At 52.8% G+C, this 27329-nt stretch overlaps 1 protein-coding gene across 5 annotated transcripts in view; it reads right to left on the reverse strand.

Annotated features, from left to right (window-relative positions):
- The window catches only part of LOC138304092 (uncharacterized), a 381850-nt gene that overhangs the window by 35545 nt on the left and 318976 nt on the right, over nt 1-27329 (reverse strand). The window lies entirely within an intron of this gene.

The following is a 27329-nucleotide window of genomic DNA, read 5'->3' on the forward strand; positions in this document are numbered from 1 at the left end:
AGGCCACGATGATCTGGCACACCTTCTTTGGTGAGTAGAATAGGGAACCACCGGTTATATGTAGGCACCGGAACCTTGCCTTCAGGTTCTATAATCCTCCTAGTTCGCCCATGGGCCTCATTGTAGCGTTCCTCTGCCCTTGTCCTGGGATTCCTCACTGGGGCCAGTAGCCATGACAGGTTGGGGTAACCAGAGTCACCTGCAAATGTCAAGGGACAACTGTTAGACACACACTAACTCATAGTGACATCCACAGACCCAGACAACTATTCCCACTGTATTGGGTCCATGTGCTCACCTAATAGCCACACCCGGTGCCTCTGTAGTTACATAAGGGATGCTGCTATTCCACAGGATGTAAGCGTCATGCACTGAGCCAGGGAATTTTGCATTAACATGGGAGATGTACTGGTCTGCCAAACACACCATCTGCACATTCATGGAATGGTAACTCTTCCGGTTTCTGTACACCTGTTCACTCCTGCGTGGGGGGGACCAAGTCCACATGTGTCCCATCAATGGCACCTATGATGTTGGGGATATGTCCCACTGCATAGAAATCACCTTTCACTGTAGCCAAATCCTCCACCTGAGGGAAAACGATGTAGCTCCGCATGTGTTTCAAGAGGGGAGACAACACTCTGGACAACACGTTCGGAAAATATAGGCTGGGACATCCTTTATGCAATGGCCACTGTTGTTTGAAAAGACCCACTTGCTAGGAAATGGAGTACTGACAGGACCTGCACTTGAGGAGGGATTCCTTTGGGATGGCGGATAGCTGACATCAGGTCTGGCTCCAACTGGGTACACAGTTCCAGGACTGTGTCACGATCAAGTCCGTAGGTGATGATCACATGTCGCTCCTCCATTGTCGACAGGTCCACCAGCGGTCTGTACACCGGAGGATGCCACCATCTCCTCACATACCCCAGCGGACAGTGCCTATGGAGGAGAAAAGCGAGCAGAGAGTCAACCAACTCTGAGGTATGAAAACACAGCTTACTCTGAAAATAATAATAATTCAAATTTTGCCTGTATGAGTGTTTAGGCAAGGCCTAGGTATGTTGGACGTAGTAAAAAATAATGCCATGTGGCCCCCTGAAATGGCGGCTGCCTGACCTGTAAGGTGGGACAAGGGGATATGAGGTAACTGCGCTGGCGTTGTACAGCGTCGCGGTAGGCGGTCGAAGACCGCAGCGCAATTCTGCATTGGTTAACATTGGACCCTATGGGTCCCAGGAGCCAATGACGATGTACGCCGGCGGTGACGGTACGCACCGCTGCGGACGTGACCACCATTTTCTCTGTTCAATCACTCGATATCTGATCTTCGACAGGAGAGGACCTACACTGCAAGTGCTGCTGTGACCTCAGTCTGGAAGAGACAATGGCTCGTGTGTCTGGGGAAAGGGCCCCTGCCTTCAGCACGGAGGAGTTGGAGAAACTCGTGGATGGGGTCCTCCCCCAGTACACGCTACTCTACGGTCCTCCAGACCAACAGGTAAGTTCACAGTGAGCATGCTGTGTGGGCAATGCCTGTGTGGAGTGGGGTGGATGAAAGATGGGGGGGTTTGAGAATGAGGCGTGCATGAAACGACGGTGAGTGCATGTGTGTCATGGCAAGGGTAGGGATGCGGGCCAATGACTGTGACAGTGCAGTTGGTAATTACTTCTCTTTTTCCCCTGTACAATTCCTGTAGGTCAGCGCCCATCAGAAGAAGGACATTTGGCGTGCCATCGCCAAGGTAAGTCCGGACCCTGGGGGTCTACCACAGACGGAGCACCCACTGCCGGAAAAGATTGGAGGACATTCGCCGCTTTAGCAAGAAGACGGCAGAAGCCCAGCTGGGGATAGCCTCCCAACATGGGAGGGGTGCCCGTCGCACCATGACCCCCCTGATGTTCAGGATCCTGGCGGTGGCGTACCCAGAGTTGGATGGGCGCTTGAAGGCATCACAGCAGCAACAAGGGGGTGAGTACACTCTCATTCTGCTGATTCAGCGCGCATTGTAGGTGTCTGGGTGGGGGAGGTGGGTTGTGGGTTCCCCTATGCCAGGGCGAGTTTAGTAGGCAAGGTCCCTTCGTCAGGCAGGCCCTGTGGCACCCCACTCCACCTGTGCCAACTACACCTAGTCAGGCTCCTGTGACATCCATGTGTGCAGAAATCGGCCATAGCCTTGTAAGCCATGTCCCAGGGATTGAATAGTGGACTCCAAGTGCGCGGAGTAATGCAGGGAGCTTCTGTGTCCACCAATGGTAGCGGTATTGCATGCACTGAACATGTCTTTCTTCTGTCTGCCCCCCCCCCTTTTTGTGGTCTCCCTGTTCTTGTGTGCATTAGCATCATCAGGTGGAGGAGCAGTGGCACTGGAGCAGGAGGGAGCTGCATCCCACATGGCCCTGGAGGGCGATACAACGGAGTCTGAAGCCACCAGTGGGATGGAAGACGAGGGGAGCTCCACGGCGGGGACAGGAGCTGACACCAGCGATACGGACTCCTCCTCTGATGGGAGCTCCCTTGCGGTGGCAGCCCCATCTGTGCCCCCCGCATCTACAAGTACAGCCGCCACACCCCCTACCAGCAGCGCCCTCCCAGCAGCCCCTCAGCTTTTGCCCCGTGCCCGCTCACCCAGGAGGGTGGGCATCACCTTCGCCCCAGGCACCTCAGCCCCTGCCCCAGTCACCCCTGCTGCCCTCAGTGAGGAGGCCATTGACCTCCACAGGTCCCTCACTGTTGGGCAGTCTACCATTTTGAATGCCATCCAGGGTGTAGAGATGCAGTTGCAACAAACCAATGCATACCTGGAGGGCATTCACTCTGGTCAGCCAGCCCTTCAGCAAGCTTTTCAGACTCTGGCCTCAGCACTGATGGCAGCCATTGTCCCTGTCTCTAGGCTCCCCCCTCCAACTTCCTCCACCCAGATCCACACCCCTGTACCTCAGCCTATCCCAAGCACACCATCAGACCAGCATGCACACACCTAAACACACAAGGGAAGCTCTGGCAAACATAAGCACCACACATCCCACAGGCACTCACACAAGCATCAGACACATGCAGACACAGCAGCATCCACTGCATCCACTGTGTCCCTCTCCTCCTCATCTCCCTCCTCCCTCCCTGCCTCATCTCCACTCACACCTGCATGCACTACATCCTCAGCCACTACGTCCATCACCAGCACACCAACCACCACACCTCACTCACATGCAGTCACCATCCCCAATACCATTCACACATCCCCTGTGTCCTCTCCCAGTGTGTCTGTGAGGCCACCTCCCAAGGTACACAAACGCAGCCACACACCCACCCAACAGCCATCCACCTCACAACAGCCTCCAGCCCATGCACCTTCACCCAAAGTCAGCAAACATACACCTCATACAACCACAACCTCTACCTCCACTCCCAAACCCCCTCCAGCTACCCGTCCCAGTGTTCCTAAGAAACTTTTGCTGCCCAGCCTTGACCTCTTTCCCTCACCTCCCCCACCCCTTCAGTCTCCTAGGGCCCGACTCTCCAGGTCCCAACCTGGCACCTCAGCCACAACATCGGCGGTACCAGTGCTGCCAGTAGTCACTGGATTCTGGAGTGCACCAGGCAGCAGGGCAGCCAGTGTGGCAAGGAGCCAGAGCACGGACAGTCCCCCACCCGTCAAGCATAAAAAGTTGGCCAGTGCCCGGCGGGAGAGGGGAAAGAAATCAGCCACCAAAGCCGCTCCCAGGGGTACCGTTGGGAGTGTGGAGACAGCTGCGACACCATCCAAGGTGGGGAAGGGGCACATTAAAACCGGCAAGTCTGGGAAGATCAGCACGGCGGACAAGACCGCCAGCAGCCCCGCTGCCCAGGAGAAGACCGCCAGGAGTCCCGCTGCCCAAGACAGGACCGCCAGCAGGAGCCCCGCTGCCCAGGAGAAGACCGCCAGCAGCACCGCTGCTCAAGACAGGACCGCCAGCAGCTGAACCACTGCCCAGGACACCGCCACCAGCAGCACCGCAGGCCAGGAGACAAGACTGCCACCAGCAGAACCGCTTCCCAGGACACCGCCGCCAGCAGCCAGTGAGCGCCAATGATTCCAACGCTACTGAGGCAGCCACGGGCAGGATGAAGCACTCTGGGCACCAAGCCCCCTCCAGAACCAGTGGAGAGTTACATCCACTACCTCTGTCCTTGGCAGGATGAAGCACTCTGGGCACCAAGCCCCCCACGGAACCAGTGGAGAGTAACATCGACTACCTCTGTCCTTGGCAGGATGAGGCACTCTGGGCACCAAGCCCCCTCCAGAACCAGTAGAGAACAGCATCCACTGAGAGACTGTGGCTTTGCACTCCACAGGATTGAACAGTGGGCAAACCACCCACTGTAGAGACTTGAGAGACTGTGGCTTTGCACTCCCCAGGATTGAACAGTGGGCAAACCACCCACTGTAGAGACTTGAGAGACTGTGGCTTTGCACTCCCCAGGATTGAACAGTGGGCAACCCACCCACTGTAAAGACTTGAGAGACTGTGGCTTTGCACTCCCCAGGATTGAACAGTGGGCATGGAGCCCCCACGTGGATCTGGCGTCGTGCACTCAACCGGCTGAGGTGCCCCCATCCCTTACCCCTGAGGTGCCTGTTTTTTTTCTATCTGATGCCCCTGCAGTGTTTTCTCCGTCTTGTTCAGGTATTGAGTGTGGGCCTCGCCCATGCCTTTTGGGCCCAGTGATCCACGGACGATGATGGTCGAATCCCTTGGACTTGTGTTCTTGGTGTATATAATTGTATATAGTATAAATGTATATATTTGTAAATATTTTTGATTTATGTAATTGAAAATATCACAATTATTCGACTCATTTCCTTTTGTCCTTGCATTCTTCCAGGGGGGGTTGGGGGTGTAACTGTAATGTGTCAATATGTATTAGTGTGTGTGCGTTGTAGTGGGTGAGGGTGGGGGTGGGGGTGTTGCGTGTTGCATGTGTGTGTCACTCTTTTTTCCCTCCCCCCTCCCCTGTGACGTAGGTGCAGTACTCACTGTGGTCTTTGCCGCCGGCGTTCGTGCTCCTGGTAGAGGAGCAGGAAGAGAATGGCAGGTAGAATTTGGAGTATAGGTTCCATGGCATCCTGGTTCCTCGTGGGGTGTGTAGAGGTGAGTGGTTTCCCTTCGAAGTCCTGTTTCCGCCGTGTTTTTGTTTGCGGTGAATCCGCCCCGGAAAAGGTGGCGGATTGGTGGGCTGTAATAGTGTGGGCGGTACATTGTCCTCCATCTGTCTGTTGGCGGTTACCGCCGCGGTGTTTGTTTGTACCGCCGTGGCGGTCGGAGTGTTAAAGTGGCTGTCTATGTTGGCGGTTTCCGCCACGGTCGTGATTCCATTTTTTTTACCGCCGCTTTAACACCGACCGCCAGGGTTGTAATGACCACCTTTGTTTGGTGCAATGCAGTATTGATTCCACTATTGATACAAGTCATTTTCTGTTTTCCAAAATGGTTTTCTTCCAGTTGTTCTCAATCATAGTTTTAACAGCAACAGACTTCTCCTCAAAAACAGATGAAGGTAGCTGCTGCTATCACACTCTCTTTATGATAGATGGAGAAAGGATGGGAACGAAAATCACTTTGTGCATTTGTCCATTTTGTCAAGGGCTGAAATCTAATTTTTCCACAACTTGATGAAAGTCTCTTCCAACTTCATTACAGGCAAACACACATCTTGCATAAGGCACCTTCAAGTTTAGCACTGTAGGCGAGCCATGGACGATAGATTTTCAACCATTCATGTTGAAAACAACTTGTTTGATTGCCCCGCTGAAATGCCAGATACTTGTGATGTGTATCTGTTGTCCAGGAAAGGTGCATCAGCTGGTGGCATAACTCATCTTGTTTTGATGATGAATCTGTGCTGAGTCTTGCTACATCTATGTGCTGTACTACATTTAAGATGTATGAACTCTTTGACTGTTCAAATATGGACTAGTAGTCGTTGGCATGCCAGGGGTTGTATATGCAACAGACCCAGAATGAAGCAATGATAAAAATTATTTTGGAATATAGCTGGAAGATGACAGGGCAGGTTCCTCATCTAACACAGCACATGCTGTCAAAGGGTCTTGTGTGGCTAACCAATTAGTGAAAAAATCCTCTATTTTTCACCATATCATATTTTGTGGTCCAAAGCATCTGGTATTCCCCATCCCGGTGTGTGCGAATAACAATGTTTAGTGAACTATACAAAAACTACAAAAGTCTTCAAGTCAATTACATTATCATTACAAAACAAATTTAGGGAAACATAGAGTACTGTAAATTTCTCCAATAAGGCAACAAAAAAGCTGAGAAATGCATGTTGAACATCCAGTAACTCCACAAATTAACCCAAACTGTTTAAAGAAGTAAGCTAGATGTAGCCTTATTTTCTGTACAATTAACTTGCCACCCAGTTCCCAAATGTCTAAACTAAAAACAAATGGCAGGGATTTCTTAGAATATTAAAATGTTCAATGCAAATCAGCACCAAACAACTATCCAAAACCACCTGGGTACATAATTAGAAAATTACAGTTTCCAATGTTCGACACAAAGACTTCTGCCCTCTTGGCATTCAATATATGCATGTCTATGACCAGATGAAGGAACAGGCCTCAAAACTAGGTAGCCCCAGATTTACTAAACTTTCTCGCACCGCAATGGACCAAGAGTATATGCTGCAATGCGTTGCATGAAAGGGAGAGAGCAGAAAGTGCCATATTTACATAAATATGATGCATTTCTTCTGTCTCCTATGAGCAGGATTCTTTTAAAGAAGGAAATGTGGCTTCCTGACAAATTTGGTGTAATTCCGTTCAGCGGTTCAGAATGTAGGTACATCTAAACACCCTATGGGACATTTAATGGGAAAAACATGTTTTGGGTTTCCCCTTATTCTCGACCCCGCTTGACAGATCACCCCAACACTTTCAAGACAGCAGCTGAAATGACTGTCATATTAGTTTTGAAAATTTCATGAAGCTTCGTCAAACGGTGCCAAAGTTATTGGCAAAACAAAAAATGCATTGAAAATGCTTGTTTCTAAATGTAGCCCATTTTCCTCAAAAGAAAATGGGATACATTCAAGAAAAGAAAACTGAAAAGTTTAAGTTTCTGGCAGTGGAGCCCTTCCCATTTGTGAATAAGTTCCCCCTACTTTTACACTACTGATAAAGTATTATGTTTTTGTGTCGGAATGTGGCTGCAAAACAGTAATACATACTATACCAATCCGGCATTTGGAAGGGACGCCTGACACATACCCATTCCAAAAAGCGAATCCCAAATGCGATTTGCAATTTGGTAACAAGTTACCAAATCACATTTTGCCTTTGTATATTTGAAAAAGCATTTTTGTGGTTGTAAACAGCCCGATTCTGTGAATCGGACCATTTGCTACCACAAAAATGCTTTGTACATCTGGAATGAAGTCCCTTCCTCTTCCTTTACTGCTCAGCAGCTGAGCTGAGTATCACCTTGCTGCACTTGTCAGCAGGTTAAAAGTACAGCCATTACTCGACCATTTTGTTGCTATTTAAAGATTATTTAATGATTATTTGTTTACTTCTAAATTTCTTGTGTTGGTTATAAAATGTATTTGTCAGCGCCACTGAGTGGTTCCCTCTTCATATCACCACCTCAAGGCTGCTTCCTTGATCGGAGCAGGAGTTTGCAAGTGAGGACAGCATGCACTCAGAGTGCAGTCCTCGGTAAGTGCTCCCAACACCTGACAGGCGGTGCTTTTGTGTTGCTTAGGTGCTGTGGGGGCACTTTGGGCTTTTCACCTACATTTTGTGAAAGAGAGTCAGGGGCTCAGTTCTTCAAGCCTACCTGCACTGACTCAACTAGCTTACTTCCAGAAGATGTCCTGTGAGCCTGTGGATTGCCTGGGGTCCTAAAACCATTGAGCAGGGGTGGTCCGTGAGAGACACTTGCCACTGGGATATTCCCAAGGACGTCAGTAAGGCTATTCATTTTGAGAAAAGGGTACTGGTCAGAGAATTCTAGAGGGAACACCCCACCAGGTCCAGAGGGCACAGAGGGCGTTTCTTAAAAGACGGTTACAAAAACAATGCCTAGGGAAATGCCAACACTGGATTTACAAGTGAGAATTATTCTGTTTTCAGAAGTACATTTTGGGGGCATGATTGGTTTATTCATGCAACATTTGCAGATGACTACACAGACTACTTGGGTGTTGAACATGGTGACAGGTTACAGAATGGAATTCTACAAAACTCCCATCCAGACTTACATTCAACACCCCGCCCCTTTCCCCAAAAAAAATCGATCAGTAGGTTCTTGTAGAGCAAAGGTTTGTCACCCGGGGGGGGGGGGGGGGGGGGGGGGCTTCAGGTGCTGTGGTGGTGCTGCATGTCTTATCCTGTGGGAGATTTTGGTTGAAAAGCCAGGTCTTGAGCTGTTTTCTGAAGTCTTCCAGTGAGGGGGATGTGTGTAGCTGGAGGTAGTTCCAGGACTTGGCGGGATGATGGGAGAAGAAGCACTCTATGAAGTGTTTGAGGCGTATGAAGGGGATGTGGGCCTGGGCGAGGGTGGCTGAGTGGAGGTGTTTGGTTGGTCAATGGAATGTGAAGCGGTTGTTGGGATAGGAGGGTCTGGCATTGTGGAGGGCCTTGTAGGTGTGATTGAGTAGTCTGAAGAGACATCTGTGGCGAGCCATTGGAGGGCGCTGAGGTGGGGAGTAATGCTGGTTCTTCTGGGGAGGCTAAGGATGAGTCTTGCTGTGGTGTTGTGGATGGTTTGGAGGCGGTTCAGGAGATGCTTTGTGGTTCCAGCATAAAGTGCGTTGCCTTAGTCATTTTCCTGGTGAAGATGGGTATCCAAAAGAATATCTTGTTTAGCATGCGGAGGGTGTGGAAGGAGGCAGAAGAGATGGCATTGATCTGTTGCTTCATGGTGAGTTGGGTGTCCAGGATGACTGTGAGGTTGCCTGCGTAACTTGAGGGAGTGGGAGGGGGGTCGAGAGTGGTTGACCACTACGAGTCATTCTAGAGCGTTGGCTTGTTTCACAAGATGAGGATCTCTGTTTTGTCTGAATTTAGTTTGAGGCAGTTGGTCTTCATCCAGGCAGCTATGTCGGACATGGTGTTTTGAAAGCTGCATTGTGTGGAGGAGGCATCGTCAGTGAGGGAGAGGATGAGCTGGGTGTCATCAGTGTAGTAGATGATGCTGAGTCCATGACTATGTGCAACGTCAGCTAATGGAGTCATGTAGGTGTTGCAGAGTATGGAGCTGAGGGAGGAGCCCTGAGGAATGCCACAGATGATGTATTTGGGGGCGGAGACATGGGGTGGGAGGTGGATCCTCTGTGATTGCCCAGAGATCCAGTTGAGAGCATTATCTTGGATGCCGATGTTGTGAAGTCTGGTGATAAGGTGGAAGATGGTGTTGAAGACTGAGGATAGGTCGAGGAGGATGAGGGCCACTATTTCACCGAGGTCTAAGAGGCGTCTGATATCATCGGTTGCTGCGATCAGGGTAGTGGTAGTGTCAGTGCTTTGGTTAGGCTGAAAGCCGAATTGAGAAGGGTTGAGCAAGTAGCTGAATTTGAGGTAGTGGCAATATTTCTTGTGCTCACTGGGGTCCACTGAGTGCTTCTTCAGAAGGGGGTTGACTTTGGCATGTTTCCAGGCATTGGGGATGGTGGCTGTGGCGATGGAGGTGTTTAGGATTTCTGTGAGGGGTGCTCCTTTTATTTCCTTTTCTGGAAAGGTTGTAGGAATGGTGTGGGCAGGGGTCTGTTGGGGATCCGGAGTGGATGGATGTCACTGTTGGTGGTGTCTTCACTTGAGAGTTGCTTCCATTCTGTGATCTGGTAGGGAGGGGGAGGGGTGGAGGGAGGTCGACTGCGGTGGGTTGGGATCAAAGTTGCTGTAGATGTTGGTGATTATGTGGTATAAGTAGTCTGATAGCTTGCCGTGGAGGGCTTGGGAAGGGTGCATTGTGTTCTCGGTGGTGTTGGGGAAGGAGAATTCTCTACCTATGCCTTATAGTTCTCTGGCATGTTTGGCGTTTTCTTCGATGAGGGTGGCGAGTGCCTTTTTCGTGGTCTCCCTGAATCGGTGGTGGTATGTTTTGAGGGTACACCTGAGGGAGTCGAGGTTGGCAGACATTTTGTGGAGTGCCAGTGCCTTTCTAATTTTCAGCAATAGGGTTTGAGGGTCCAAAGTTCTGGGATGAACCAGGTGGCCTGTGTGGGGGGTCTGTTATAGGAGGTGTTTCTCAGGGGGGTGGGGGTGACTGTCTGCTGAGGGTGAGAGCCAGTTGGAGAGGTTTAGGACTTTGGGTTCAAGAGTGTCTGTGGGGCAGGTTCTTGTGTCCTTGATGGAGGTGATCCAAGGAGTTTTGGTGACTTTGCCCTAGTTGCGGCGTGGGAGGTTAGGGGTTGGGTAGATGGGTCATGGGTTGCTCAGTGATGAAGTGTACGATGTAGTGGTCTGTTCATGTTACTTCGGTGGTGTGGGAGAATTTGGCTCTTTCGCTAGTGGAGAAGATATGGTCCATAGTGTGTCCAGCGCTGTAGGCAAGGGTTCCTCTGATGGTGGTATTGGCGTCGGATTGGACTTGGAAGTTGAGGTGTTTCATGATCGGTATTGTGTTGTTGTCCGAGGCGGGCAGTGGAGGGAGTCCTTGTGAATGATGGTGATACCTCCGCTGTGTCTGTTGGGGGGGGGGGCGTTGCGGTGGATCATCCTGTATCTGGGAGGAGATGGGGTTCGCAGTGGCGATGTCTGGTATAGATGCAGGTGTGAGCCAGGTTCCTGTGCGTCTGTGCATTATGATGGGCGCAAGGGTGGTGTCCCAGATTTCACTGGCATGCTTGCAGCCAGATCGGGCATTGAGTAGTGCGCAGTGGAGTTGTGGTTTGTGGTCGGGGTACATTGTGTGGTGCCATTGTTGGATCCTACGTTGCAGGATCATTTTTCTGGAGTTTCTTGCAGGCTCTTTTGCTATCAAGAATTAGCACCTCAGAAGACCAACTGCTGTATTCTTTTGTGGATAAGCAATACATTAGCAGCCCAGTATATCAACAAACTAGACGAGGCAAAGTCCCAACTCCTGGCAGAGAGTGACAAGGATGTTTGGCATTTTTGCCTGCAAGACTGGACTTCAGTGGTGGTGGAATAGCTCTCAGGTCAGAAGAATGTGCAGCCAACTTGAACTCAAGGTTCCTGGCAGGCAACAGCAATAGGAGGCTTTGCCCTCTAATGTTCTAGAGACTGACAAAGGTCTGGGGTTAGTGCCTCAGAGATCTGTTTGTGGCCCAGTTGAATACTCTGTTACTGATGTTACAAACCCAGAAACCCAGAGCTCAGATGCCTTTCTCCAGTCTTACATTATGGGGATGAAGTATGCATTTCCCCTATTTCTTAGGATACCAAGAGTGATCACGTATTTTCGGCAACAGAAAGTGGAGCTGATTCTAGTGACACTGTTTTGAAAGCACAGCCATGGTTCATGGCGCTGCACATGGCCAAATGCCTTGCGCAGTGGGGGTTGGCTGCAGGGCCGGACCGGCAGCCAGTTCCTGCGGCCAACACTCCTAACCACCCAACCACACACTGCGTAGTCTTTGGCCATGCACAGCAGTAGTTGGCCGCATGACTGTATGCTCCCCTCCCCCAACTGATTTCGGCCCAAGGGACCACATCCCCCAGGGCCCAACCTTCTAAATTTATTTTTTGGGGGAAGGGGGCCATGCAGCCTAAATATTTAATTTTTTGGTGGGTGTGGGGCCATGTGGCCCCCCTTCCCTAGGCTGATCTCGGCTCCGGGGACCCCATCTCCAGGGTCCAGCCTAATTATTTTTTTTTGGGGGGGGGCAGATGCCCCCCTCTCTCCAGGGCCGATCTTGGTCCCAGGGAACCCATCCTCTGAGGCCCAGCCATGTGCCCCCAGGGCATCCAGTCACAATGTTGGGGACCACAAGGGTTATAGAAGGCCCCCAAGATCCCATCCGGCTCCCCACCTCCTGTGGGAGCTGGCACTGTTGTCACAGAGAGGGAACTGCTAAAGCCTGCATCTCCGTGGCCAGGGAAACAGAGAAAATTTCGGCTTGCAGCAAGGGAGGGCCATTTGACAGCTTTCCCTCAGTGCAAGAGGAGTGTTTGCTCTGACTTAGAGGTAGCCTTGACAGCTTCCACCAATTCAGAGCAAAGAGCTATGTCCGGGGGGGTGGACACCCCAGGAGCCGGGGGGGGAGTGTTGGTCCCCAGGGCCATCAGTGGCTTCTTGAGGGGGGACACAGTCCCCCTCCAACGTAAATAGCCCCAGGGAGGTGGTGGTCCCTGGGGCCCAGAGGTCTGCAAAGGATCCCCTATTCTTTTAAACTTAGCCCTGGGGAGGTGGCGGTCCCTGGGGTAGTGGAGGGGCAGTGCAGCTCTCCAACACTGGATTTAGAATGTATGCCCTGGGAGATGGCGGTCTCCAGGGCTTTGGTGGATTTAGAATATGTGTCCAGGAGAGTTGGCAGTCCCTGGGGGCTGTGGGGGGGGCCAGGGAACCCCCACATTCAAAACTTCAATGTCCGTGGGACCTGGCCCACCTGAGATCTGCAGTTAAACAAGCGCAGGTGCCCAAGTTTTTTTTTATTAAGACATTTTTTGGGGATCCACCACAGCTCTTGCAGGAAACTAAAAAAAGAAAAGATTTTTGCTCTGGAGCGGTCCCTCTGGACCTCAGCACCAGAGCTAAGGGGTCATGGTGTCCCCTTTTGTTATGTTGTATCTTTTTTTCTGGTCCTGGGCTGAAGCTGAGTCCCAAGATGGCTGCCAGCACTTTCTTGTTGGTAGCCAATCAGATCTCAGCACAAGATTGGGAGGTATTGCGAAGTCTTCACATCCCTATATATATATAAATAGTTTTTTTCCTCAAATATTTCAAAAACTGCTGAATGAATTTACACCAAATAACAAAAAAGGGCACTTTCTGAACCAAAAGCTACCTTTCTGTCAAATATGGTGTAATTCCTCTCAGCGGTTAGGGTGCTATCCCTGATCAAAATCCCTATAGGAATTAACCTGGGAAACATACTTTTTTTTAACCTCACCCTCTTTTTTCTCGGCCCCCGCTTGAGGGATCATCCCAAAGCTTTCCAGGCACCAGCTGATGCGAGCGTCAAATTTTTTGGGAAAATTTTGTGAAGGTTTGTCAAGCGACGCCAAAGATATAGGCAAGTAAAAAATGCTTTTCTATTGAAACTTGGTCCTAAATATAACTACCTATTTGCGACCGCCAGAAGGTAAAGAAGAAAATGTAAAAAATCAATCTATATATATATGTATGTTTTTCCCCAACACCACCAGTATGTAAGATGCAGCACACCAATTCCTTCACAGGTTTTGTTTAATGGCACAAAAAGAACAGCAAGATGAGTTTCAGCTACACAGTAGCCTTTGTCAAGATGAATGCAACCCCTATCGGCTGTCAATATAAGAGATCCTGTTAACCAACATAAACAACAGACTTGAGACAGTAAGCATACTTTTCAGTACCCCTTCTTTGCCATACATGTATCTCATATCCATCATGATAATTATCCTCAAGCCGATAACATGGTATCCTATTACACAGGGAGACTTAATCATAGACATAAAAAACAGACTATGTGGGGAAAACAGCCGAACGATGCAGGAAAGATGATAATTTATGACAATTTAATTGTGTCATGTAAGATTGAACTTTCAATTCCAATATTCTAGTTCCTTCTACAGAAACAGGAAAATGGTGGTATTCATGATTAACCCCATTCACTGCAGAAAAACAATGCAAAAAATATATAGACGATTTCTTATGACAATTTCCTTATGTGGCATGTAAGATTGGACTCTATATTCCAATATTCTAGCTCCTCCTGCAGAAATAAGAATATGGTGGTATCCATCATTAACCCCATATCCGATAATGTATGCTCACAGTATTAAATTAATAAGATTTACATAACAATATTTATGTTCGAAAACAAACTAATGGAACAGTCAAGCACACTAAGTGAAAACCCTATCATTCACGACTCCTCAATGCACCCAGTGTAAAGAGTAAAAAACTAAAATATGAGGGGCTTGATGGTCATGGAACACACCATTTAGGGGTAGGGGACAGGAATTTACCACATACTTGTGATTTTGAAGTTGGCTAACCCATAGAAAAAAAATAGACATGATCAGATAAATCAATATTACTAAAGAATTAACCCCATAGAGGGCAAGTACACTTTGCATAATCCACAAATCATGTGGCAACCGAGGTGCCCATGTCTCCAAATGCCCCAGTGGAAATTATAAAAGTGCACTGTGACAAAAACATGTATGCGAACACAAATACTATGAATGACCTAATCACCCAAATTAATATCTAATTCCTTTTCACTGTTTAAACCATAAGTGAATTTGGAATTCAATTTGATATACAGTGTTTCTGAGCTCCTCAATGATTCTTCTCAATTGCCACCTCTGATGTTGTTCTTTATCCTGTCAATTCCAAAGTATTTTAACTGGTCACTGTCACTATTTTTGCCATGGTGAAAGTGTCTGGCCATTAATTAATTTGGATCGTTGTTTTTTTATTGGATGTTTGTGCTTCCAAATCCTTTTCTTAATGAGCTGCTTAGTACTCCTCACATACTGTAGGCCACAAGAGCATGTCAGTACATATATCACACAATTCGACCAACAGGTAATCAATTCAATTATTTTATGCTTTTCTCCGGTGGGTAGAGTATAGGTGTATCAATTCTGACCGTTGTGACATGCTTTTCATGCCCCACACTTGAAAAATCCAAATGTAGGGGTGAGCCAAGTACCTTTAATGATAGGCGCGTAGTTGTGCACCTCAATGTCCCTTATGGACTTGGATTTTCTGTACGTAATGGAGGGAGCCTCACCTAGATTTTCCACTATGATGGAACCTGTTTTCAGAATGTTCAGTGCTGTTGCATCATTCTTCTAATCATGTAGGAACGCTTGTTCTATGTAGTGATGAATCTGGGGATGATATCACTATTCTCCCTGTTTCTACTGGGTGCCCTTCCTTTAAAGAGGGCCTGCTCATGTGATATGCCCTTGATTTTCCCTGAGCTTGTTTGAGGAGTGTAGGTGGGTGGCCTCTCACCCAAAAACTCATACCCACCTTAAACCCTGAAATTTCCATTACCATCCAATATCTATTCTCACTCTATACCCAGAACCTAAAATTTCCCTTGCCATCCAAAAACCTATAACCACCCTATACGCGCTGTTTGGGAACCAGCTGGGGCAGGAGCCAAGTCCCCTTGGAACGGTGTGCGCGCCCGCTGCTGCGGGACGCGCTGATCGGTGTTTGGCGCCAGGGGCGGGAAGCAACCCCCTTTGAAATCTAACGTGCGCCCGCTTCCGCGTGACGCGCTGTTTGGGAACCAGCTGGGGCAGGAGCCAAGCCCCCTTGGAACGGTGTGCATGCCTGCTACCGCGGGACGCGCTGATTGATGTTTGGCGCCAGGGGCCGGAAGCAGCCCCCTTTGAAATATAACGCGCGCCCGCTTCCGCGGGATGCGTCCGGCGGGCCCGTCCTGCGCCCGTCAGCGACAGGAGGAGGCCGGGCCACATTTCTTTATTTTTCTTTCTGTGCCCAGCTCCGCCAATTTTGCCTGACAATAGCAGGATCTGAGGAGCTCCAAGTTTATCCCAGGTGAGGGGTTTCTAGTAGGGTAATAGTCTGTGGGCCCAGAAGGGCCAATTGCATTCTCTACCAAGTGTTTAAGTGAGGAGGCCTGAAATAAGAGGAAAAGATGGGCAGACAGAGAGGGGCAGGAGCTGAAGAAAAGCACGGGAACAATAAAACCCTAGATGGATTTCTTCAAAAGGCCGTCGGGGCACTTGAAAAAGAGATAGAAATGGTACAGCGCCACTTATCTGCCCCCACATCCTCAGCCCACAGCCCAGCCTACAGCTGTCAAGTCATACAGCCCCCTTTGTCAGTAGATTCACAGCCCGCATTGACCACCCCTCCCACTATACCTTCTAGAAACTCTCAGGAGCACCTGGTTGAAATTCCGAATGAACTTACTGCACTTTCCGCACCAACCCTGCCAATTCGAGGCCCTTCTACAGGAGGGTCCCTAACCATCGCCGATTCCAGTAACAAAGGGAAAAGGAAACAAAGGGAGTCTATCATAAAAAACAAACGAACCCGGATCTCAAGCTCCCCCAATCTGGGTCTGGTTTCTGGTAATTATGATATTATAACCCCCCTACAAAGTGTTAATGGACGACCGGCAATTGATTATATAATAGAATTTATAAAAGAAGAGTTCACAATGCTGCTTCTCCCTACAGCAGCCCGTCTTCAAGCGATTGAGGAGAAACTGAAAGGACTCACCAAGATTCAGTTGCCGGTATCTCCTCCACCTGCAGAAATTCTATCTTATTCTCACCCATCTCACTTGAGCCAACCTCACGCTAATGGTAGATCCCCTGCTCTAATGAGCAAGGGTCTCCTCCTTTCCAATAACTACAAGGGGGACTTATCTGATAGAGCAGTTAACATCCCAAAGAACAAGTATTTTAAGGTTCCCGCCCCTCTTTTAAAAGGAATTGGAAGTTCTGCTTCTTCTAACAACACAGCAACTAATGTTAGTGCAGCTAATTCCATTTATGAGCATCCTTCAGCAGGCCCCCTGAAGACGGTGCAGATCAATGGCAGGATTGGATCAAGAGCGCTACATCTTCCACCAGAGTCATGCCCATACGTTCTTGTCATCACCAATGTCCCTGAACTTAAGACCAACACCCCAGAATCTTTCACCGAACTGAAAAACAAGGTTATAATTGGTTACATGCAAATGCTAGGTTTGCATTCCATATGATACCCTCGATATTGATGGTGAGAAGAGTGGGGTGGGTGGGATCGCAGGAGAAGATTGGCACAGGGGACTGTATTGTTATCAATTTTTAATTCACCTGCTCTCGTCCAGCAGCTCTTTTTAAGTGCTAACAGACCCTATCCTTTAGCAGGGGAAGTCTCTCTGTGTAGACTGCAAGTGTTTTACCCTCCAGCAGAAGCAGTTGCGAATAGTAAGCTGCTAACGGCGCACAGAGTCTCCCCTGGCATCCAGCTACAGTCTGACCCCGAATTAGGCCTTAGACCTTCCTCAGCTTCTTTCTCGGAGACAGACTGATTCAACGATGGACTTCGGGGAGTAGGTATGAGCTGCCATGAGACTGAGCATACCGTCTACCCAATTCCTAGTGGTCTTACTCCATCCATACTACTTACTCTGACAGATTCCTGCAATCTGGGAATTAGCGAGAATACCACATGTGTAGCCAGTGAGGAGGGGGAATCCCACGCGATAAGCGCTCCTTGCAATCGTGGGTTTACCTTGTCTGTTAATTTACTAGACATGAATATGGCTGGGTCTGCACCCAGTGGGGCGAACAAACTACAGGACAAGACAGAAAAGGGCCATTGTACGATCGTGGGGGACAACAAGGCTCTTAGCTGCATCTCCTCTCTCAGTGAGCTATCCCTGAGAGAGGTTGGGCATGCTAAAACAAATGTTTTTGACACAGTTCTTAGCTGGAACATAGCAGGGTTGGAGAGCAAAATGCAAATCCCAGGATGGGGTCAATTTATTGACGAAGATCAGATTTGTCTATTCCAAGAAACATGGGCACTGGGGCCCAAATATAGACTAGGCTTTAAAAGCTACTGGGTTGCAGCGCACAAGGTGTCTTCTGGGAGACCATCAGGAGGGCTACTTATATGGCTAAGCAGTTCTCTCATGTGTAAAGTTGAAGTCGTAGATATGGGCTGCCCTGACTTACAGGCCTTACTACTATCGACCGTCAAGGAGAGACCTCTATTAATAATTAATATCTACAATAGGAGTGCGGGCAGTCACTATAATTCTGATGCCCTGACCATATTGGATAGCTTTCTCCATGGCAACATTTCATCCCATTTCATCTTAATTGCAGGGAACCTTAATGTTACATTCGAGCCTTAGCCTCTGGCCCAAGAGCTATACAAAGAAGAGGATGCCTATTGGGGTATCCCCCAGTTAGTGTCAAATAAAAGACCCAGACTGAATAGAATAGGGCACCAAGTTGCTGATATCACACTAACACATGGTCTCCGAGATTGCAACGGTCGCTCCCATTCAGACACTAACTTGCACCCAACTTTTAGGCGTGGAGCTCACAGGAGCCAGATTGATTATATTCTACTTGACATCCGACTGTGGGTCCACATGTCTGACATGAGGGTACAAGAACACGATGGGTGTGACCATGACCCACTGATTTTATCGATTAGTGGTTTGTTGCCTTCGCTTGAAGCTCCCCACTCTAAGACATATGCACAACAGCTCACCCTGACAAATAACAGACGTAGGTGGTCATTCCAACCCTGGCGGTCGGTGTTAAAGCGGCGGCCAACCCGCCAACAGGCAGGCAGTAAAAAAAAATGGAATTCTGACCCTGGCGGGAACCGCCAACACAGCCCGCCACTTTAACACTCCGACCGCCACGGCGGGACAAACAAACAGCGCGGCGGTCACCGCCAACAGGCAGGCGGCAGACAATGTACCGCCCACCCTATCACAACTCACCAATCTGCCACCTTTTCCGGGGCGGGAGCCCCGCCGATAAAAACACGGCAGAAACAGACTACGAACGGGAAAACGCTCACCTCTATACACTCCACGAGGAATCTGGACAGCATGGAACCCGAATTACACATCCTACCAGCTATTGTCTACCTGCTCCTCTACCAGGAGCACGAACGCCGGCGCAGACGACAACGGTGAGTACTGCACCTACGACACAGGGGAGGGGGGAGGAGGAAAGGTTACGGGAACACACATACGCGATACACCCACCCCCACAAACCCCCCCAAATACCCACACACCAATGCAGAGTAACAAGTCAGAGTGACACCCCCCAAACCCCACGGAATAATGCAAAGACAAAATAAAATGATCATTAAAATATAAAGTATATTATAGCAAATTTTAAGTAATGTGAATTATGAAATATATAAATAACATCATTTACAATATATACATCGGGCAAAAGTCCAGCACATTTTGGCAACCTTCCATTGTTCGTGGGCCAATTTGCATAAACACATGGGCAAAGCCCACACACGAGACCAGATTCCATTGGAGAGAACACTGCTGGGGCATCAGATAAAAAAACTACAGGCACCTCAGGGGGAAGGGAAGGGGGGGCACCTCAGCCACATGAGTCCACAACGCCAGATCCACGAGGGGCCTCCATGCCCACTGTACCATCCTGGGGAGTGCAAAGCCACAGTCTCACAAGTCTCTACAGTGGGTGGATTGCCCACTGCTGCATCCTGGGGAGTGCCAAGCCACAGTCTCTCAAGTCTCTACAGTGGGTGGGTTGACCACTGTTACATCCTGGGAAGTGCAAAGCCACAGTCCTTCAGGTGGATAACAGACTCCACTGGTCATGGAGGAGGCATGGTGGCCAGAGTGCTTCGTGAAGCCCTGCTCGACACAGATCCGGTCCTGCCAATGGGCCAGCGGTGCTTGAGATGAAGGGCCCAGCGGAGCGGTGCTTGAAATGAAGGGCCCAGCAGAGCGGTGCTTGACAGGAAGGGCCCAGCAGAGCAGTTCAGAGACGGCGGTGCCCAGCGGAGCGGTGCTTGACAGGAAGGGCCCAGCGGAGCGGTGCTTGAGATGAAGGGCCCAGCGGAGCAGTGCTTGAGATGAAGGGCCCAGCGGAGCGGTGCTTGACAGGAAGGGCCCAGCAGAGCGGTGCTTGAGATGAAGGGCCCAGCGGAGCGGTGCTTGAGATGAATGGCCCAGCGGAGCGGTGCTTGACAGGAAGGGCCCAGCGGAGCGGTGCTTGAGATGAAGGGCCCAGCAGAGCAGTTCAGAGACGGCGGTGCCCAGCGGAGCGGTGCTTGACAGGAAGGGCCCAGCAGAGCGGTGCTTGAGATGAAGGGCCCAGCGGAGCGGTGCTTGAGATGAAGGGCCCAGCGGAGCGGTGCTTGACAGGAAGGGCCCAGCGGAGCGGTGCTTGAGATGAAGGGCCCAGCAGAGCAGTTCAGAGACGGCGGTGCCCAGCGGAGCGGTGCTTGAGATGAAGGGCCCAGCAGAGCAGTTAAGAGACGGCGGTGCCCAGCGGAGCGGTGCTTGACAGGAAGGGCCCAGCGGAGCGGTGCTTGACAGGAAGGGCCCAGCGGAGCGGTGCTTGAGATGAAGGGCCCAGCAGAGCAGTTCAGAGACGGTGGTGCCCAGGTGAGCGGTGCTTGACAGGAAGGGCCCAGCAGAGCGGTGCTTAAGATGAAGGGCCCAGCAGAGCAGTTCAGAGACGGCGGTGCCCAGCGGAGCGGTGCTTGACAGGAAGGGCCCAGCGGAGCGGTGCTTGACAGGAAGGGCCCAGCGGAGCGGTGCTTGAGATGAAGGGCCCAGCGGAGCAGTGCTTGAGATGAAGAGCCCAGCAGAGCGGTGCTTGAGATGAAGGGCCCTGTTCAGCGGTGCTTGTCTTGGCGGGGCCCTGTTCAGCGGTGCTTCTCACGGCGGGCCCTGTTCAGCGGGGCTTCTCACGGCGGGCCCTGTTCAGCGGTGCTTGTCTTGGCGGGGCCCTGTTCAGCGGTGCTTCTCACGGCGGGGCCCTGTTCAGCGGTGCTTCTCACGTCGGGCCCTGTTCAGCGGTGCTTCTCACGGCGGGGCCCTGTTCAGCGGTGCTTCTCACGGCGGGCCCTGTTCAGCGGTGCTTCTCACGGCGGGGCCCTGTTCAGCGGTGCTTGTCTTGGCGGGGCTCCGTTCAGCGGTGCTTGTCTTGGCGGGGCCCCGTTCAGCGGTGCTTGTCTTGGCGGGGCCCTGTTCAGCGGTGCTGCTCACGGCGGGGCCCTGTTCAGCAGTGCTTCTCACGGCGGGGCCCTGTTCAGCAGTGCTTCTCACGGCGGGGCCCTGTTCAGCGGTGCTTCTCATGGCTGGCCCTGTTCAGCGGTGCTTCTCACGGCGGGCCCTGTTCAGCGGTGCTTGTCTTGGCGGGGCCCTGTTCAGCGGTGCTGCTCACGGCGGGCCCTGTTCAGCGGTGCTTCTCACGGCGGGCCCTGTTCAGCGGTGCTTGTCTTGGCGGGGCCCTGTTCAGCGGTGCTTCTCACGGCGGGGCCCTGTTCATCGGTGCTGCTCACGGCGGGCCCTGTTCAGCGGTGCTGCTCTTGGCGGGCCCTGTTCAGCGGTGTTTCTCACGGCGGGGCCCTGTTCAGCGATGCTTCTCACGGCGGGCCCTGTTCAGCGGTGCTTGTCTTGGCGGGGCCCTGTTCAGCGGTGCTGCTCACGGCGGGCCCTGTTCAGCGGTGCTGCTCACGGCGGGCCCTGTTCAGCGGTGCTTCTCACGGCGGGGCCCTGTTCAGCGGTGATTGTCTTGGCAGGCCCTGTTCAGCAGTGCTTCTCACGGCGGGGCTCCATTCAGCGGTGCTTGTCTTGGCGGGGCCCTGTTCAGCGGTGCTGCTCACGGTGGGCCCTGTTCAGCGGTGCTTCTCACGGCGGGGCCCTGTTCAGCGGTGCTTCTCATGGCTGGCCCTCTTCAGTGGTGCTTCTCACGGCGGGCCCTGTTCAGCGGTGCTTGTCTTGGCGGGGCCCTGTTCAGCGGTGCTGCTCACGGCGGGCCCTGTTCAGCGGTGCTTCTCACGGCGGGGCCCTGTTCAGCAGTGCTTGTCCTGGCGGGGCCCTGTTCAGCGTTGCTGCTCACGGCGGGCGCTGTTCAGCGGTGCTTCTCACGGCGGGGCCCTGTTCAGCGGTGCTTCTCACGGCGGGGCCCTGTTCAGCGGTGCTTCTCACGGCGGGCCCTGTTCAGTGGTGCTTCTCACGGGGGACCCTGTTCAGCGGTGCTTGTCTTGGCGGGGCCCTGTTCAGCGGTGCTGCTCACGGCGGGCCCTGTTCAGCGGTGCTTCTCACGGCGGGGCCCTGTTCAGCGGTGCTTCTCACAGCGGGGCCCTGTTCAGCGGTGCTTGTCTTGGCGGGCCCTGTTCAGCGGTGCTTCTCACGGCAGGGCCCTGTTCAGCGGTGCTTGTCTTGGCGGGGCCCTGTTCAGCGTTGCTGCTCACGGCGGGCCCTGTTCAGCGTTGCTGCTCACGGCGGGCCCTGTTCAGCGGTGCTTCTCACGGCGGGGCGCTGTTCAGCGGTGCTTCTCACGGCGGGGCCCTGTTCAGCGGTGCTTCTCACGGCGGGCCCTGTTCAGCGGTGCTTCTCACGGCGGGCCCTGTTCAGCGGTGCTTGTCTTGGCGGGGCCCTGTTCAGCGGTGCTGCTCACAGCGGGCCCTGTTCAGCGGTGCTTCTCATGGCGGGGCCCTGTTCAGCGGTGCTTCTCACGGCGGGGCCCTGTTCAGCGGTGCTTGTCTTGGCGAGGCCCTGTTCAGCGGTGCTGCTCACGGCGGGCCCTGTTCAGCGGTGCTTCTCACGGCGGGGCGCTGTTCCGCGGTGCTTCTCACGGCGGGGCCCTGTTCAGCGGTGCTTCTCACGGCGGGCCCTGTTCAGCGGTGCTTGTCTTGGCGGGGCCCTGTTCAGCGGTGCTGCTCACGGCGGGCCCTGTTCAGCTGTTCTTCTCACGGCGGGGCCCTGTTCAGCGGTGCTTGTCTTGGCGGGCCCTGTTCAGCGGTGCTTCTCACGGTGGGGCCCTGTTCAGCGGTGCTTGTCTTGGCGGGGCCCTGTTCAGCGGTGCTGCTCACGGCGGGCCCTGTTCAGCGGTGCTTCTCACGGCGGGGCCCTGTTCAGCGGTGCTTCTCACGGCGGGGCCCTGTTCAGCGGTGCTTCTCACGGCGGGGCCCTGTTCAGCGGTGCTTCTCACGGCGGGCCCTGTTCAGCGGTGCTTCTCACGGCGGGCCCTGTTCAGCGGTGCTTGTCTTGGCGGGGCCCTGTTCAGCGGTGCTTGTCTTGGCGGGGCCTTGTTCAGCGGTGCTGCTCACGGCAGGGCCCTGTTCAGCGGTGCTGCTCACGGCGGGGCCCTGTTCAGCAGTGCTGCTCACGGCGGGGCCCTGTTCAGCGGTGCTGCTCACGGCGGGCCCTGTTCAGCGGTGCTTCTCACGGCGGGGCCCTGTTCAGCGGTGCTTCTCACGGCGGGCCCTGTTCAGCGGTGCTGCTCACGGCAGGCCCTGTTCAGCGGTGCTTGTCTTGTGTTCCTAGGGAACCAGACCTGGCCAATATTTCCTGCTCAGTCGCCATCCGAACTTTCGCTTGCGGGGCCCTCCTGTGCTGGAGTCCTGGGCCCGTGGGTGTCCTCCGTCACACCCGGAATGGGGCTGGTGGGGCCCTCCTGGTCAGCTCACCTGCTGCCGGACTTGTCCGCCCTGCTGCCCTTGCCCTCCTTCGCAGAATCTCTGGGGCCCTTGCCTCCCTTTGCGGACGTGCCAGGTGACGGGCAAGGCTAGTGTCCTTGGGGGCAGCCGTCTCAGGCCTGTCACGCCGGGCCTTCACTTTTTTGGTCCTCTTCCGAGGGGGTGGGCTGGCTGTCCCCTTGCTGCTGGCCGATGTTCCTGCCCTAGGAGCTGGTGGACTCCAATAGCCCTGAACTATGTTCCTAGTAGATGCAGGGCTGGTGGTGGCTGAGGTGCTCTTTGGACTCTTACGAGATGGAGGGGGTGGGTCAGTTGTTGGAAAGAGGTCAAGGTTGGAAAGGAAAAGCAATTTTGAAAGAGAGGGATGGGTAGGTGTAGTGGGTATGGGAGTGGAGGAAGAGGATGTGGTTGTAGTAGAGTCACGTGTGCTGTCTTTGGGTGCAGGTGCTTGTGACGGAGGCTGTCGTGAGGTGGATGGCTGTTGGGTGGGTGGCTGCCTGCGTTTGTGTGGTTTGGAAGAGGGGGTGACAGACACAGTGGGAGAGGACACAGGGGATGTGTAAATGGCAGTGGGGGTGGTGACTGCACGTGTGCGGACTGTTCTGGAGGGTTTGCTGGTGATGGACGTACTGGCTGATGGTGGTGTGCATGCAGGTGTGAGTGGAGACGTCACAGGGAGGGAGGAGGGAGACGAGGAGGAGGGGGACACAGAGGAGGCAGTGGGTGTTGGCATGTCTGCATGTGGATGTTGCTTGTGTGAATGCTTGTGTGATCTGTGGTGCTTATGTCTGGATGAGCTGCCCTTGGGTGTTGAGGTGTGTGCAGGCTGGTCTGTAGGTGTGGATGGGATAGGCAGAGGAACAGGGGAGTGGGACTGGGTGGAGGGAGTTGGAGGTGGGAGGCTGGAGACAGGGACAATGGCTGCCGTCAGTGCTGAGGCCAGAGCGTTGAACGATCGCTGATGGGCAGCCTGACCCGAATGAATGCCCTCCAGGTATGCATTGCTCCGATGCACCTCCCTTTCTACACCCTGGATGGCATTCAAAAGGGTAGACTGCCCAACAATGATGGTCCTCAGGAGGTCAATGACCTCCTCACTGAGGGCAGCAGGGGTAACTGGGGCAGGGCCTGAGGTGCCTGGGGCGAAGGAGATGGCCGGCTTCCTGGCCGAGCGGGCACGGGGCGAACGCTGAGGGGCTGCTGGGAGGGTGGAGCTGGTGCGCTGGGTGGCGGCTGTACCTGTTGTAGCGGTGGGCGCGGATATTGCCGCCACCCCAAGGGAGCTCCCTTCCGAGGACGTGTCGGTGTCGCTGACATCTCCACGGGTCCCCGTTGTGGAGCTCCCCTCGCCCTCCGTCTCACTGGTGAACTCGGAGTCGGTTGCATGGCCCTCCGGGACCATGTGAGATGCAGCTCCCTCGTGCGCCGATGCCACTTCTACTCCGCCTGATGATGCTAATGCACACATGAACAGGAAGACCAAAAAAAAGGGGGGGGGAGAACAAATAAAGACATGTTGAGTGCATGCATTGGCGACACCGTTGGCGGAGAGGACAGACACAGAAGCCCACTGCACTACGCCGCGCACTTGGGGTACACTACTCAATCACTGGGACATGGCCTACAAGCCTATGGACGACAACTGCCCACATAGATGACACAGGGCCATGAATAGCTGTACTAGGCACCCTACAGAGGTGGGGGGCGGGGCACAGGGCCATGCCTCACGGAGGGGCCTAGCCTACAGAAATCGCCCTGGCCTAGGGATACCTACCTCCTCCCCCACCCAGGCACCTCCACTGCGTGCAAAGATAGCAGAATGTGCTGCTACTCACCCCCTTGTGTCTGCTGTGATGTCCTCACGCGCCCATCCAAATCGGGGTAGGCCACCGCCAGGATCCGGGACATCAGGGGGGTCAAGGTACGACTGCCACCCCTCCTACGTTAGGAGGCCATCCCCAGCAGAGCCTCGGCGGTCTTTCTGCTCCCGCGGCGGATGTCCTCCCACCTCTTGCGGCAGTGGGTGCCCCGTCTGTTGTGGACCCCCAGGGCCCGGACGTCCTTGGCGATGGCACGCCAAATCTCGATCTTCTGATGGGCGCTGACCTATGTGACATGTACAGGGTGGGAAAAGAAACATCATCACTTTTCTGCATGGTCGATGTGAGTGGCCCCCCCTCCCCAACCTTGCCATGTGGCACATGCTCTCATCTGTCGTGCGATGCATTCCTCATTCGCTCCCCTCCCCACCATCGTTCATTCACCCCACTCAACCCAGGCATTGCCCACTAAGCATGGTCCCAGTGTACTCACCTGTTGGTCTGGAGGACCATAGAGTAGCGCATACTGGGGGAGGACCCCATCCACGAGTGTCTCCAACTCTTCTGAAGTGAAGGCAGGGGCCCTTTCCCCAGTCGCAGCAGCCATTGTCACTTCCAGACCGAGGTCACAGCAGCACTTGCAGTATAGGTCCTCTCCTGTGGATGATCAGGTCTCGAGTGATTAAGCAGATAGAAAATGGCAGTTACGGCCGCGGCGGTGCGTACCGCGGCGGTGCGTACCGCGACCGCCGGCACACATCCTCATTGGCTCCTGAAACCCATAGGGTTCAATGTTAACCAATGCGGCTTTGCACCGCAGTCTTCGACCGCCTACCGCCACGGTGTGCCACGCCAGCGCAATGAGCTCACATCACATTGTCACACTTCACAGGTTAGGCAGCCGTCATTTCAAAGGCCCACATGGCTTAATTTCTACTGCGTCACACAGGCCTAGGCCTTGCATTGCCACTCATACATGCCGTTCAATGCATAGAGAATCGTGTACAGTGCAAGCTGTGTGAACGTACCTGTGGGTTGATTGACTCTGTGCTCCATGTTGTCCTTCCTAGGCACCGTCCACAGGGACTTGTGAGGAGATGGAGGGCTGTTCCCGTGTACAGACCGCTGGTGGACCTGTCAACAATGGAAGAACGACATGTCATACTCACCTACAGACTTGACCGTGCCACTATACAGGAAATGTGTGCCCAGCTGGAGCCAGACCTGATGTCACCCATCCGCCAACCCACAGGGATTCCCCCTCTAGTGCAGGTTCTGTCAGTACTCCATTTTTTGGCTAGTGGATCATTCCAAACAACAGTGGCCATTTCATCTGGGATGTCTCAGCCTATGTTTTCTATGGTTTTATCCAGAGTGTTGTCTGCCCTGATTAAATACATGCGGAGCTACATTGTTTTCCCTGAGGTGGAGGATTTGGCTACAGTGAAGGGTGATTTCTATACCCTTGGACATATTCCCAACGTCATTGGTGCCATTGATGGGACCCATGTGGCTTTGGTACCCCCCAGAGGAAGTGAACAGGTGTACAGGAACAGAAAAAGTTATCATTCGATGAATGTCCAGGTGGTCTGTTTGGCTGACCAGTACATCTCCCATGTAAATGCCAAGTTCCCTGGGTCAGTGCATGACGCGTATATCATGCGAAATAGCAGCATCCCTTATGTGATGGAACAGCTACAGAGACACCGTGTGTGGCTAATAGGTGACTCTGGTTACCCCAACCTGTTGTGGCTACTGACCCCAGTAAGGAATCCCAGGACAAGGGCAGAGGAACGGTACAATGAGGCCCATGGGCGTACTAGGAGGGTGATTGAGCGGACCTTCGGGCTCCTGAAGGCCAGGTTTAGGTGCCTGCATATGACAGGTGGATTCCTAATGTACTCACCAAAGAAGGTGTGTCATATCATCGTGGCCTGCTGTATGCTTCACAAACTGGCTTTGCGACGCCAGGTGCCTTTCCTGCAGGAGGATGGTCCAGATGGTGGTGTTGTGGCAGCGGTGGAACCTGTGGAGAGTAAAGAGGAGGAAGACGACGGGGACGACACAGACAACAGGGACAGAGTGATACAACAGTATTTTCAATAACACACAGGTAAGATTCAACACCGGCATTTTACAATTACTTACAGTCTCCTGCCTCTCTACTGTCTGGCCTATTCCCCCAA

The sequence above is a fragment of the Pleurodeles waltl genome, chromosome 7 (genome assembly GCF_031143425.1).
Source record: "Pleurodeles waltl isolate 20211129_DDA chromosome 7, aPleWal1.hap1.20221129, whole genome shotgun sequence".
Classification (NCBI taxonomy): domain Eukaryota; kingdom Metazoa; phylum Chordata; class Amphibia; order Caudata; family Salamandridae; genus Pleurodeles; species Pleurodeles waltl.